Genomic DNA, 14,393 nt, shown 5'->3' on the forward strand with positions numbered 1-14,393 from the left:
AAAAAAAAAAAAAAAAAAAAAGAAAGAAAGAAAGAAAGAGAAGTATTCTCTAAGTCCTTGAAGACTGGCTTTGTGTGTTGAGGCACTCTTTCAACTAGCCAGGCTGTAGTCTTCACTTCTAGCTTGCAAGGGGCCTGAAAGCTAGTGAGATATGAGACCTTAAGGTCTTCTCAGGCATTTTCTGAATAATTGTCCAGCCTCATGTGCATGGCTTTCTTATTTCTCTAGTATATACAAGAACATTTTAAAGTTCTTATTCCCCCAAGTATTTCCTTTCATAGCCTCTTCCTTCCCATGCTTTTCCATCTGTTTATTGTTTATTTTAACTGTTGTCCCTTGCCCCAGACTCTTATGCCAATACTTGTGTCTTTAAGTTTTTTCAACACATGCCCCTCAGGAGTTGTTCCAAACTTGGAAACACTCCAAGTGAGGCAAAACAAAAGCAAGCTCTTAAACCAATCCTTTAGGGAGCCAAAAGACAGGTCAAACTGGAATGCAACAATTCTTTGAGAACAAGTTCTGTATTATACCTATGCACGAGGGTAGGAGCTATACTGAAGGCACTGTGGAGGCTGGGGGATGGGAGACAGGCAATTTAAAATGTCGCAGCTCTCGCTCTCTCACCACAAAGCAGCCACTTACTTCTTCGTCAAGGCTTCTCTGAGTGTTGTAAGTTTTTGACAAGCTCTAGAGTTCTGTAAAAGTGGATTCTGACACTTCTTTCTTTCTTTCTCTTTCTTTCTTTCTTTCTTTCTTTCTTCTTTCCTTCCTTCCTTCCTTTTTTTTTTTTTGAGACGGAGTCTCGCTCTGTCGCCCAGGCTGGAGTGCAGTGGAGTGATCTCGGCTCACTCCGAGATCCCAGGTTCATGCCATTCTCCTGCCTCAGCCTCCCAGGTTCATGCCATTCTCCTGCCTCAGCCTCCCCAGTACGTGGGACTACAGGCGCCCGCCACCACGCCCAGCTAATTTTTTGTATTTTTAGTAGAGACAGGGTTTCACCGTGTTAGCCAGAATGGTCTCGATCTCTGACCTCGTGATCCACCCGCCTCGGCTTCCCAAGTGCTGGGATTACAGGCGTGAGCCACCGCGCCCGGCCGACACTTCTTTCTAGTTTATGCCTGGCTCATTGTTGCTTCTGTGGAGGGATGATGTGCCAACGTGTCCTCCTTCATGATCTTCAGTGGCATCATTTTTGCCACCTGATTTTTGCACTTCTAGAAATAATCACATTTCTTTGCAATGCTCCTTCTACAACAGGCGTGTATGAAGTCATAGAGTGATATCACAAGGAATGACACCTCTGGCAGGCAAGGACTTGGAAATGTGTGTTCTTTTTCAATCCTTTTCACTGTCTGTGTTGAAATAAATGATAAATATTATTTAATAGCTTAGTCATATGTAAAACATCTAAATTAGATTGAATTCTACTTCAGTTTTTGTTTATGCTTGGCTAACATATTTGGATTACTTCTTCTCCATCTGTTTTTTCATATCTACTCCTTTAGACGTTTCATTACTTCTTGGTTTGGCTACGTGGCCCCACTTCTCTTCAACTCCTCCTGGCTGCAGGCAGTGAATCTCTAGATGTTTGACCTGAGATCCTCAGCAAGCACACTTGCCTCTGCAATATGTCATCTGGAATTGGCCTGTTCTTTGTGTTCTGACACAGCTGCCACAAGAAACCAACGTCCCATAGCTTCCTTGAGGAGTCCTTGTATATAATAAGGCCTTCATCATAGGATGGTGGTACCACGTGAAAGCCTGCTAACTCTTGCTCCAAGGGGCAGGAATAGGAGACAGATGCCCACAAGAGCTTGCATTTGTGTTTGAATGGGTCCCTCCAGTCCTGACCACACCAGGAGGAAGTGAGGCCCCGCCCCACGACTTCTGTGCCAGTACCGCCTGGCAGCTGATGGTTCACTCCAAGCCCCTCACTCTCCAGGTTTTATACCAGGATACCACCAATGTCCGGGTCTCTGTTAAGGCCTTAGAGGAGAAGGCAAGGAGGCTCAGCATGGAGCCCCAGCCTCTTCCACCTACCCACAGGCCAGACCTTCTCCAACAGCTGGGCCTCAAGGGGAGAACGCTGTAATGGCGCATTCTGTCTTTAAATGATTTCCTCACAGGGGCAGTAGTGCTGCATATTTGCAAGGAAGCCTGCCTTGGGGCACTCTTCTCCCGCCCTTCCTGTGTGAAAAAACGCCACTCAGAGACAAAGGCGCCACCAAACATGGCTGCCTTGCATTTTGCCCAGTTTGGGGCGACCTGCTCATACTGCTGGAATTTTGCTTTTGTTTCCATCTTAAATCAAACCAAGGCCTAAACTGCCCACTTCCCCCCCCCCCACTAAACACTCAATAACTTTATTTGCCTTTGGTTGGCTCCTGGGTGTGGGGCGGGGTAGGGGTTGGCAGCAACCTGGGCTTCGTGCGCCCTCTAGTGGACCTCAGCGGCAAGAACTGGAATCCTGGCCAAACCTGAGGACTTCACAGTCAATACAGTTTAGGAGAGTTGCATAGTTCCTCAGGTCTGCACCCCAGACCCAACATCAGTGGACGGGGCACGTTGGGAAGAGGCCCTGAACCTCTGGCTCTCATACTCGCCCATGTTGGACACCCGCATGTTCTGCTGAGCCTTCATCTGCTTCACACGGTCCTTGTCCACTTCCTGCTTGGTGAGGATGAAGAGAAGGATACCACAAGGGAAGCCGATGGCCCAGGCCAGTCCCACAGCCTTCATGGGGTTCTTGCTCCTCTTTCTGGGAATGTATTCCATCTCGGGGGATAGGAGTTCAGGTTCCTCCCTGCCCTCTGGGGAGCTGTGGGTTTGCAGTGCCTGGGTCCTGTTATGGGAAGCCTTGTTAGCTGTGGCTCCTGCGAGAATCCCCCGGAGGATGCGGGCATTTCTTGCCCTCCATCCCCCCGGGCCTTCAGCGCCTTAGCAGCTACCACCGCCGCCATGTTCAGATCCCACCCTAAACCACCCACTTTTATCAGGCAATATTATCTTTCAAGAACTCAATTTCCACTTAACCTAATCTTTGCAGTTCTGCTCTTAACTCAGTTTTACATCTCAAGCATTTTCCCTACATGATCAAATTGTTGACGTCTAGGGGCAAGTCTCAAGGAGCTAGGCCTAGGAGGAAGAAGACAATTTTGAAAAATTAAGGGCAGGATTGGGGCATTTCTAGGCAGCAGGCCACATGTTCCTTAACTTGGCTTGCTATTGTTAAAGAGAAAATTATTCTGGCACTTGTTAAAGTGATAAGGAAGACTATTCAAGACTACTGCAATAGGGACATTGCAATAGGTGAGAAATAGATCAGTCTCCATTCGGAGCATAGCAAAGACAGCTGGAGATTTATAGTCAAGGAGCAGAGTGAGGGGGGTCAGTGCGTGGAACATCACAGAGAGGAGACATCAAGGGTAGGGGAATTCTTGCCAAACTGAGTTAAGATTCTTATTAAAACTGGACTAGGCAAGCCAAAGACAGGACTCAAGAATGAGCTCAGTCAAAAAGAGGGCTCAGAGGAGCCTATCTACAATTTGGTCAAGGAGATAGCCTTTGTCAATATTCATGCCCTCAAGGAGTCTTTCTCCATTTACGGGGTTAGACTCTGTAAAATGAGAGGCACCTGTTTGCTTGGAGCCCTAAGAGGAAGCCTTAGATACTGCTCATCACTTCATGCCATAAATGCCGACTTTGAGTAGTATACATATATAAATATGTATAAACCCCTATCAGAAGTTACTAAAAGGTTGTCTCATGATTTCATCTTTTAACATGGGAACACAAGCACTTTCTCATATCATTAATTTTGTGCCTTATATTTTAAAATTTTTATTTCACTTTACTTTTGTTTTCATTGTATTTCTTCTCGTTTGAAATTAGTTACTTAGTTTCCTCAGAAAGTTAAGGAAAATATTCGTTGAAATAAATGACAAATATTACTGAACAGCTTAGTCATATTTCAACTTGTTAAATAGATTTAGGCGTAATTCAGTTTTTGTTTATGGTTGGCTATAATATTTGGACCATTTCTCCTCCATATCTCTCCAATGGAAACAAAATATATAGGGCAAAATACAAAATTCTCCTTAAAAGTGTCAAAGAATTCACAAAAGAGAAAGTCTCAGATTAAAACTCTATAGACAGAGAGAATTAACGGGAACACCAGATTACCCAGTCTCTTTGACCTTTCGGGTATTTGCTTACCTGGGTAGTATTGGCCTTCATTTTCAGAGACCTCACAGGTGGCAAAGAACAGAAGATAGAAAAAGCCTGAAGGGAAGCATATGGATTAAAAAATAAAACACATTTAGGGATTTTCCTTTAACACAAGCACTTATCCCACATGGTTACAGGTTGGTTCTATGAATTTTTTTTTTTTTTAAGATGGAGTTTCACTCTTTGTGCCCAGGCTGGAGTGCAATGGTGCGATCCCGGCTCACTGCAACCTCCACCTCCTGGGTTCAAGTGATTCTCCTGCCTCAGCCTCCCAAGTAGCTGGGATTACAGGTGCATGCTACCATGCCTGGCTAATTTTTGTATTTTTAGTAGAGATGGGGTTTCGCCATGTTGGCCAGGCTGGTCTTGAACTCCTGACTTCAGGTGATCCGCCCGCCTGGGCCTCCCAAAGTGCTGGGATTACAGGCAGGAGCCACCATGCCCGTCCGGTTTTATGAATTTTTATGCAAAAGATGATTCCAATCTTATTCAAAATATTTTAGAGGGGAAATAGAGATGAATTACTCCCCAACATATTCTGAGCAAATTTTATAACATTGGTACCTAAATCAAACATAGATTGTGACTGAAGAGAAAAATACAAACCCACTTCAGTTATAAGTGGAGACTTAAAAATTGAAAGATATGAGCATATTTAATCCATAGTTCTGTAAAAGACAATAAACTATGAGCAACTTGGATTTATCTCATGACTGAAAGGGAGTTAAAACATTGCCAAAGGACTAATGTCATACACTACTTTTCCAAATAAAGGAGAAAAGTATATCGTCATCTCAATTGATGCAGAAAAATAAAAATATTTGGTAAATTCAACAGCACTTACAATATAAACTTTTAGGAAGCCATGAATATAAAGGAACTTCCATAATTTGGTTATTGTATCATTTAATCATTGCTCTGTGAAAAACTATTTTTTAACTCAGTGGCTTAAAAAACAAGCACTTATCATAGCTCAAAAATCTACAAGTAAGGCCAAGTGCAGTGGCTCACGCCTGTAATCCCAGCACTTTGGGAGGCTGAGGTAGGCGGATCACCTGAGGTCAGGAGTTCGAGACAGCCTGGCCAACGTGGTGAAACCCTGTCACTACTAAAATTACAAAAATTAGCTGGGCGTGGTGGCATGCCCCTGTAGTCCCAGCTACTCGGGAGGCTGAGGCAGGAGATTTGCTTGAAACCGGGAGGCACAGATTGCAGTGAGCCAAGATCAGGCCACTGCACTCCAGCCTGGGCGACAGAGCAAGACTGTCTCAAAAAAAAAAAAAAAAAAAAAAAGGAATCTACAAATATACTGTGTTGTTGTTATCATGGTCTTGCCTGGATTGTCAAGCATCTGGCATCAGCACTGGGTCAGGTTGGCAGCTCTGCTAATGCTATCTCTTACATGTTTGGGGGTAAATTCACTGTAGAGACTGCTGGTCTCTCCTCCCCATCCTGCAACAGGCCAGCCTGAGCATATTCATACACTGGTAGCAGGTTTGCAAGGGAAAGTGGAAGCACACAAGTCTTGTGAGACTCAGAGCTGACACACCATGACTTCAGAATTTTATTAACTAAATCAAGTCACAGAGACAGCCCAGATTCAAGAAATAGGGGAAAAGAGTCCACCTTTTTCCTGGAAAAGGAACTGAAAATTCACATTCACCCTCGGAGGAGAATTTAGGATGTTTTCACATTCAATCTAGTAGAGATATCTACAAAAACCTACATCTAACATAAGGCTTAATGGGAAAATAGCTAAAGAATTCCTTTCACAGCCACGAATAATAGAAGGCTACTCAATTATAGCAATTCTACCAAATAGAGTCCTGAAGGCAATGAAAAAAGAAAAATGAAATGAAAACAGGATTAGAAAAGAAGAAAAGTAAAATGTCATATATATTATATAATTTTATACATGTGTAAAATAAGAGAATACATCAAACTGGCCATAAGATCAATATATAAAAGTAAACTGTATTTCTATATAGCAAAGGGCATTAGAAAACATAAATTTAAAGAAGACACCATGTGCAATAGCACCAATAACTATAAATTAACTAGGGATAGGCCGGGCTTGGTGGCTCACGCCTGTAATCCCAGCACTTTGAGAGGCCGAGGCGGGTGGATCACCTGAGGTCAGGAGTTCGAGATCAGCTTGGTCAACATGGGGAAACCCTATCTCTACTAAAAATACAAAAAAATTGGCCAGGTGTGGTGGCAGGCATCTGTTATCCCAGTTACTTGGGAGGCTGAGGCAAGAGAATCACTTGAATCTGGGAGGCGGAGGTTGCAGTGAGCTGAGATCACGCCATTGCACTGGGGCAACAAGAATGAAATTCCGTCTCAAAAAAACAAACAGAAATAAATTAACAAGGAATAAAAGATGTGTAAGACTTTTCATTTGAAAATCATATAAAATTGCTAAGAAGGCCGGGCGTGGTGGCTCATTCCTGTAATCCCAGCACTTTGGGAGGCCTAGGCGGGCGGATCACCTGAGGTCGGGAGTTCGAGACTAGCCTGACCAACATGGAGAAACCCCATCTCTACTAAAAATACAAAATTAGCCAGGTGTGGTGGCGCATGCCTGTAATCCCATCTACTCAGGAGGCTGAGGCAGGAGAATGGCTTAAACCTGGGAGGTGGAGGTTGCGGTGAGCCGAGATCACGGCATTGCACTCCAGCCTGGGCAACAAGAGCGAAACCCTGTCTCAAAAAAAAAAAAAAAAATTACTAAGTAATAGTAAAGAAGATTGAAATAAATGCAGACACCATGATCAAACATAGGAAAATGCAGTATCATAAAGGTATCAGTTCTATGACAATTGATTTATTGGTTCAATGCTACTCTATTTGTCATTGCACAATGTCCTTCTTTTTATGTTTTAGTGCTTTTCACTTCAAAAGCGCATTTGTCTGATATTAATATTGGTACTGCTACTTTCCTTTGGTGTAATATTTATTTGCCCCAACCTTAATTTTCAAAACTTCCTAAAATTCTTGGCTTTAAGTGACTTAATTTTTAAAAGTACTGTATAGGGTTGTTTTTGTTATTGTTTTGCTTTTTGTATTTTAGCCCAATAAAATGACTTCTGTCTTTTGAGGAGATAATTCTGTCCACTCACGTTTACTGTAATGAAGAAAACACTTAACTTTATTCCTGCCTTTCTACATTATGTTTATTACTTTTTTTCCCCACTTCTTGTTTTTGATGTTTGAGTTGTTGATTATATCTTTTTATCAATTGTTAATTTTCCATTAATAGTTACCTTCATTTCTCCACGTCCACAAATAGCCACATATTTTTCTAATGTTGCCCGAAACAAAGTACTATAAAGTCCCCCAAAGCACACTATTTCTTAACTCAAGGTACTTGATTTCTTCCTCAAAACTAACCCAAGATGTTGTGCCCATTAAAATATGTATTCCAATTCGTCCTTTTATATTTTTTCTACTTAAAAGATTTGTTAAAATTCTTTAATATTTTTATTCTGTATTCATGTTATTTCCTTTGCAGTAGAGTCCCTCGATTATGACTATTTGGAGTGCTTATGTTCTTCATTTATAAAGAGTGTAAGGTCTTTATTCCTGTTTCTCCTTCTTCATCCACTTCAGTTCTCTTTTCTGGAATATTCACTTGGCTAGATTTCTTTTTTTCTTTTTTTTGAGGCGGAATGTTGTTCTGTCACCTGGGCTGGAGTGCAATGGCGAGATCTCGGCTCACTGCCACCTCTGCCTTCCAGGTTCAAGCAATTCTCCTGCCTCAGCCTCCCGAGTAGCTGGGATTACAGGCGCCCACCACCATACCAGGCTAATTTTTGTAGTTTTAGTAGAGATGGGGTTTCACCATGTTGGCCAGGCTGCTCTCGAACTCCTGACCTCAGGTGGTCCACCTGTCTCAGCCTCCCAAAGTGCTGGGATTACAGGCATGAGCCACCTCGCCCGGCCATGGCTAGATATTTATTCAAGTATTATCCTTATACAGGATATGTGGATGATATATTGTCTGAAGGTTTCCATATGCACAAGGAACTTCTGTTCAGTCTGACTGATGAATAATTTCTTGGCTGGAGACACACAGCGGTTATGTTGTATTCTCTCTCTCCCAATAGTCTATAGATGTTATTCCATTGATATTTGTTTTCCAGTGTTGCAGAGAAGCCAGAATGCAGTCTCATTCCAATATTTCTTTTGTAAGTTTTAATTTTTACCTGGGAAGATTATAAGGTGACTTTTTTTTTTTTTTTTTGCTGTTTCAAAATTTCAATGTTATTTTTTTTTTATTATTATACTTTAGGGTTTTAGGGTACATGTGCACAATGTGCAGGTTTGTTACATATGTATCCATGTGCCATGTTGATTTCCTGCACCCATTAACTCGTCATTTAGCATTAGGTGTATCTCCTAATGCTGTCCCTCCCCCCTCCCCCAACCCCACAACAGTCCCCGGAGTGTGATGTTCCCCTTCCTGTGTCCATGAGTTCTCATTGTTCAATTCCCACCTATGAGTGAGAACATGCGGTGTTTGGTTTTTTGTCCTTGCGATAGTTTGCTGAGAATGATGGTTTCCAGTTTCATCCATGACCCTACAAAGGACACGAACTCATCATTTTTTATGGCTGCATAGTATTCCATGGTGTATATGTGCCACATTTTCTTAATCCAGTCTATTGCTGTTGGACATTTGGGTTGGTTCCAACTCTTTGCTATTGTGAATAGTGCCGCAATAAACATACGTGTGCATGTGTCTTTACAGCAGCATGATTTATAGTCCTTTGGGTATATACCCAGTAATGGGATGGCTGGGTCAAATGGTATTTCTAGTTCGAGATCCCTGAGGAATCGCCACACTGACTTCCACAATGGTTGAACTAGTTTACAGGCCCACCAACAGTGTAAAAGTGTTCCTATTTCTTCACATCCTCTCCAGCATCTGTTGTTTCCTGATTTTTTAATGATGGCCATTCTAACTGGTGTGAGATGGTATCTCACTGTGGTTTTGATTTGCATTTCTCTGATGACCAGTGATGATGAGCATTTCTTCATGTGTTTTTTGGCTGCATAAATGTCTTCTTTTGAGAAGTGTCTGTTCATGTCCTTTGCCCACTTTTTGATGGGGTTGTCTGTTTTTTTCTTGTAAATTTGTTTGAGTTCATTGTAGATTCTGGATATTAGCCCTTTGTCAGATGAGTAGGTTGCAAAAATTTTCTCCCATTCTGTAGGTTGCCTGTTCACTCTGATGGTAGTTTCTTTTGCTGTGCAGAAGCTCTTTAGTTTAATGAGATCCCATTTGTCAATTTTGGCTTTTGTTGCCATTGCTTTTGGTGTTTTAGACATGAAGTCCTTGCCCACGCCTATGTCCTGAATGGTATTGCCTAGGTTTTCTTGTAGGATTTTAATGGTTTTAGGTCTAACATATAAGTCTTTAATCCATCTTGAATTAATTTTTGTATAAGGTGTAAGGAAGGGATCCAGTTTCAGCTTTCTACATATGGCTAACCAGTTTTCCCAGCACCATTTTATAAATAGGGAATCCTTTCCCCATTTCTTGTTTTTGTCAGGTTTGTCAAAGATCAGATAGTTGTAGATATGCGGCATCATTTCTGAGGGCTCTGTTCTGTTCCATTGATCTATGTCTCTGTTGTGGTACCAGTACCATGCTGTTTTGGTTACTGTAGCCTTGTAGTATAGTTTAAAGTCAGGTAGCGTGATGCCTCCAGCTTTGTTCTTTTGGCTTAGGATTGACTTGGCGATGCAGGCTCTTTTTTGGTTCCATATGAACTTTAAAGTAGTTTTTTCCAATTCTGTGAAGAAAGTCATTGGTAGCTTGATGGGGATGGCATTGAATCTATAAATTACCTTGGGCAGTATGGCCATTTTCACGATATTGATTCTTCCAACCCATGAGCATGGAATGTTCTTCCATTTGTTTGTATCCTCTTTTATTTCATTGAGCAGTGGTTTGTAGTTCTCCTTGAAGAGGTCCTTCACATCCCTTGTAAGTTGGATTCCTAGGTATTTTATTCTCTTTGAAGCAATTGTGAATGGGACTTCACTCATGATTTGGCTCTCTGTTTGTCTGTTATTGGTGTACAAGAATGCTTGTGATTTTTGTACATTAATTTTGTATCCTGAGACTTTGCTGAAGTTGCTAATCAGCTTAAGGAGATTTTGGGCTGAGACAATGGGGTTTTCTAGATATACAATCATGTCATCTGCAAACAGGGACAATTTGACTTCCTCTTTTCCTCATTGAATACCCTTTATTTCCTTCTCCTGCCTGATTGCTCTGGCCAGAACTTCCAGCACTATGTTGAATAGGAGCGGTGAGAGAGGGCATCCCTGTCTTGTGCCAGTTTTCAGGGGGAATGCTTCCAGTTTTTGCCCATTCAGTATGATATTGGCTGTGGGTTTGTCATAGATAGCTCTTATTATTTTGAGATACGTCCCATCAATACCTAATTTATTGAGAGTTTTTAGCATGAAGGGTTGTTGAATTTTGTCAAAGGCCTTTTCTGCATCTATTGAGATAATCATGTGGTTTTTGTCTTTGGTTCTGTTTATATGCTGCATTACATTTATTGATTTGTGTATGTTGAACCAGCCTTGCATCCCAGGGATGAAGCCCACTTGATTATGGTGGATAAGCTTTTTGATGTGCTGCTGGATTCGGTTTGCCAGTATTTTATTGAGGATTTTTGCATCAATGTTCATCAAGGATATTGGTCTGAAATTCTCTTTTTTGGTTGTGTCTCTGCCAGGCTTTGGTATTAGGACGATGCTGGCTTCGTAAAATGTGTTAGGGAGGATTCCCTCTTTTTCTATCGATTGGAATAGTTTCAGAAGGAATGGTACCAGTTCCTCCTTGTACCTGTGGTAGAATTCAGCTGTGAATCCATCAGTTCCTGGACTCTTTTTGGTTGGTAAGCTATTGATTATTGCCACAATTTCAGAACCTGTTATTGGTCTATTGAGAGATTCAACTTCTTCCTGGTTTAGTCTTGGGAGGGTGTATTTGTCGAGGAATTTATCCATTTCTTCTAGATTTTCTAGTTTATTTGCATAGAGGTGTTTGTAGTATTCTCTGATGGTAGATTGTATTTCTGTGGGATTGGTGGTGATATCCCCTTTTTCGTTTTTTATTGCATCTATTTGATTCTTCTCTCTTTTCTTCTTTATTAGTCTTGCTAGCAGTCTATCAATTTTGTTGATCTTTTCAAAAAACCAGCTCCTGGATTCATTAATTTTTTGAAGGGTTTTTTGTGTCTCTATTTCCTTCAGTTCTGCTCTGATTTTAGTTATTTCTAGCCTTCTGCTAGCTTTTGAATGTGTTTGCTCTTGCTTTTCTAGTTCTTTTAATTGTGATGCTAGGGTGTCAATTTTGGATCTTTCCTGCTTTCTCTTGTGGGCATTTAGTGCTATAAATTTCCCTCTACACACTGCTTTGAACGTGTCCCAGAGATTCTGGTATGTTGTGTCTTTGTTCTCGTTGGTTTCAAAGAACATCTTTATTTCTGCCTTCATTTCATTATGTACCCAATAGTCATTCAGGAGCAGGTTGTTCAGTTTCCATGTAGTTGAGCGGTTTTGAGTGAGTTTCTTTGTCCTGAGTTCTAGTTTGATTGCACTGTGGTCTGAGAGACAGTTTGTTATAATTTCTGTTCTTTTACATTTGCTGAGGAGAGCTTTACTTCCAACTATGTGGTCAATTTTGGAATAGGTGTGGTGTGGTGCTGAAAAAAATGTATATTCTGTTGATTTGGGGTGGAGAGTTCTGTAGATGTCTATTAGGTCCACTTTGTGCAGAGCTGAGTTCAATTCCTGGATATCCTTGTTAACTTTCTGTCTCGTTGATCTGTCTAATGTTGACAGTGGGGTGTTAAAATCTCCCATTATTATTGTGTGGGAGTTTAAGTCCCTTTGTAGGTCACTCAGGACTTGCTTTATGAATCTGGGTGCTCCTGTGTTGGGTGCATATATATTTAGGATAGTTAGCTCTTCTTGTTGAATTGATCCCTTTACCATTATGTAATGGCCTTCTTTGTCTCTTTTGATCTTTGTTGGTTTAAAGTCTATTTTATCAGAGACTAGGATTGCAACCCGTGCCTTTTTTTGTTTTCCAGTTGCTTGATAGATCTTCCTCCATCCCTTTATTTTGAGTCTATGTGTGTCTCTGCACGTGAGATGGGTTTCCTGAATACAGCACACTGATGGGTCCTGACTCCTTATCCAGTTTGCCAGTCTGTGTCTTTTGATTGGAGCATTTAGCCCATTTACATTTAATGTTAATATTGTTATGTGTGAATCTGATCCTGACATTATGATGTTAGTTGGTTATTTTTCTCGTTAGTTGCTGCAGTTTCTTCCTAGCCTCGATGGTCTTTACAATTTGGCGTGTTTTTGCAGTGGCTGGTACGGGTTGTTCCTTTCCATGTTTAGTGATTCCTTCAGGAGCTCTTTTAGGGCAGGCCTGGTGGTGACAAAATCACTCAGCGTTTGCTTGTCTGTAAAGTATTTTATTTCTCCTTCACTTGTGAAACTTAGTTTGGCGGGATAGGAAATTCTGGGTTGAAAATTCTTTTCTTTAAGAATGTTGAATATCGGCCCCCACTCTCTTCTGGCTTGTAGAGTTTCTGCCGAGAGATCAGCTGTTAGTCTGATGGGCTTCCCTTTGTGGGTAACCCGACCTTTCTCTCTGGCTGCCCTTAACATTTTTTCCTTCATTTCAACTTTGGTGAATCTGACAATTATGTGTCTTGGAGTTGCTCTTCTCGAGGAGTATCTTTGTGGCGTTCTCTGTATTTCCTGAATCTGAATGCTGGCCTGCCTTGCTAGATTGGGGAAGTTCTCCTGGATAATATCTTGCAGAGTGTTTTCCAACTTGGTTCCATTCTCCCCATCATTTTCAGGTACACCAATCAGACGTAGGTTTGGTCTTTTCACATAGTCCCAAATTTCTTGGAGGCTTTGTTCATTTCTTTTTATTCTTTTTTCTCTAAACTTCCCTTCTCTCTTCATTTCATTCATTTCATCTTCCATCAGCAATACCCTTTCTTCCAGTTGATCACATCTGCTACTGAGGCTTCTGCAATCTTCGCGTAGTTCTTGAAACTTGGCTTTCAGCTCCATCAGCTCCTTTAAGCCCTTCTCTCCATTGGTTATTCTAGTTATCCATTCTTCTAATTTTTTTTCAAAGTTTTTAACTTCTTTGCTATTGTTTTGAATTTCCTCTCGTAGCTCAGAGTAGTTTGATCGTCTGAAGCCTTCTTCTCTCAACTCGTCAAAGTCATCCTCCATCCAGCTTTGTTCCGTTGCTGGTGAGGAACTGCATTCCTTTGGAGGAGGAGAGGTGCTCTGTTTTTTAGAGTTTCCAGTTTTTTTGCTCTGTTTTTTCCCCATCTTTGTGGTTTTATCTACTTTTTGTCTTTGGTGGTGGTGATGTACAGATGGGTTTTTGGTGTGGATGTCCTTTCTGTTAGTTTTCCTTCTACCAGACAGGACCCTCGGCTGCGGGTCTGTTGGAGTTTACTAGAGGTCCACTCCAGACCCTGTTTGGCTGGGTGTCAGCAGCGGTGGCTGCAGAACAGCAGGTTTTCGTGAGACCACAAATTCAGCTGTCTGATAGTTCCTCTGAAAGTTTTGTCTCAGAGGAGTACCCAGCTGAATGAGGTGTCAGTCTGTCCCTACTGGGGGAGTGCCTCCCAGTTAGGCTGCTCAGGGATGAGGGACCCACTTTAGGAGGCAGTCTGTCCGTTTTCAGATCTCCAGCTGCGTGCTGGGAGAACCACTACTCTCTTCAAAGCTGTCAGTCAGACAGGGACATTTAAGTCTGTGGAGGTTCCTGCTGAGTTTTTGTTTGTCTGTGCCCTGCCCCCAGAGGTGGAGCCTACAGAGGCAGGCAGGCCTCCTTGAGCTGTGGTGGGCTCCACCCAGTTCGAGCTTCCTGGCTGCTTTGTTTACCTAAGCAAGCCTGGGCAATGGCGGGCGCCCCTCCCCCAGCCTCGCTGCCGCCTTGCAGCTTGATCTCAGACTGCTGTGCTAGCAATCAGTGAGACTCCGTGGGCATAGGACCCTCCGAGTCAGGTGCGGGACACAATCTCCTAGTGTGTCGTTTTCCAGGCCTGTTGGAAAAGCGCAGTATTAGGATGGGACTGACCCGATATTCCAGG

At 42.1% G+C, this 14,393-nt stretch overlaps 1 pseudogene; it reads right to left on the minus strand.

Annotated features, from left to right (window-relative positions):
* Positions 1 to 2,523: 2,523 nt before the first annotated feature.
* On the minus strand, positions 2,524 to 2,960 carry LOC129475895 (probable hydrolase PNKD; annotated as a pseudogene).
* Between the last annotated feature and the right edge of the window lie 11,433 nt (positions 2,961 to 14,393).

This window comes from Symphalangus syndactylus, chromosome X (assembly GCF_028878055.3).
Source record: "Symphalangus syndactylus isolate Jambi chromosome X, NHGRI_mSymSyn1-v2.1_pri, whole genome shotgun sequence".
NCBI lineage: Eukaryota > Metazoa > Chordata > Mammalia > Primates > Hylobatidae > Symphalangus > Symphalangus syndactylus.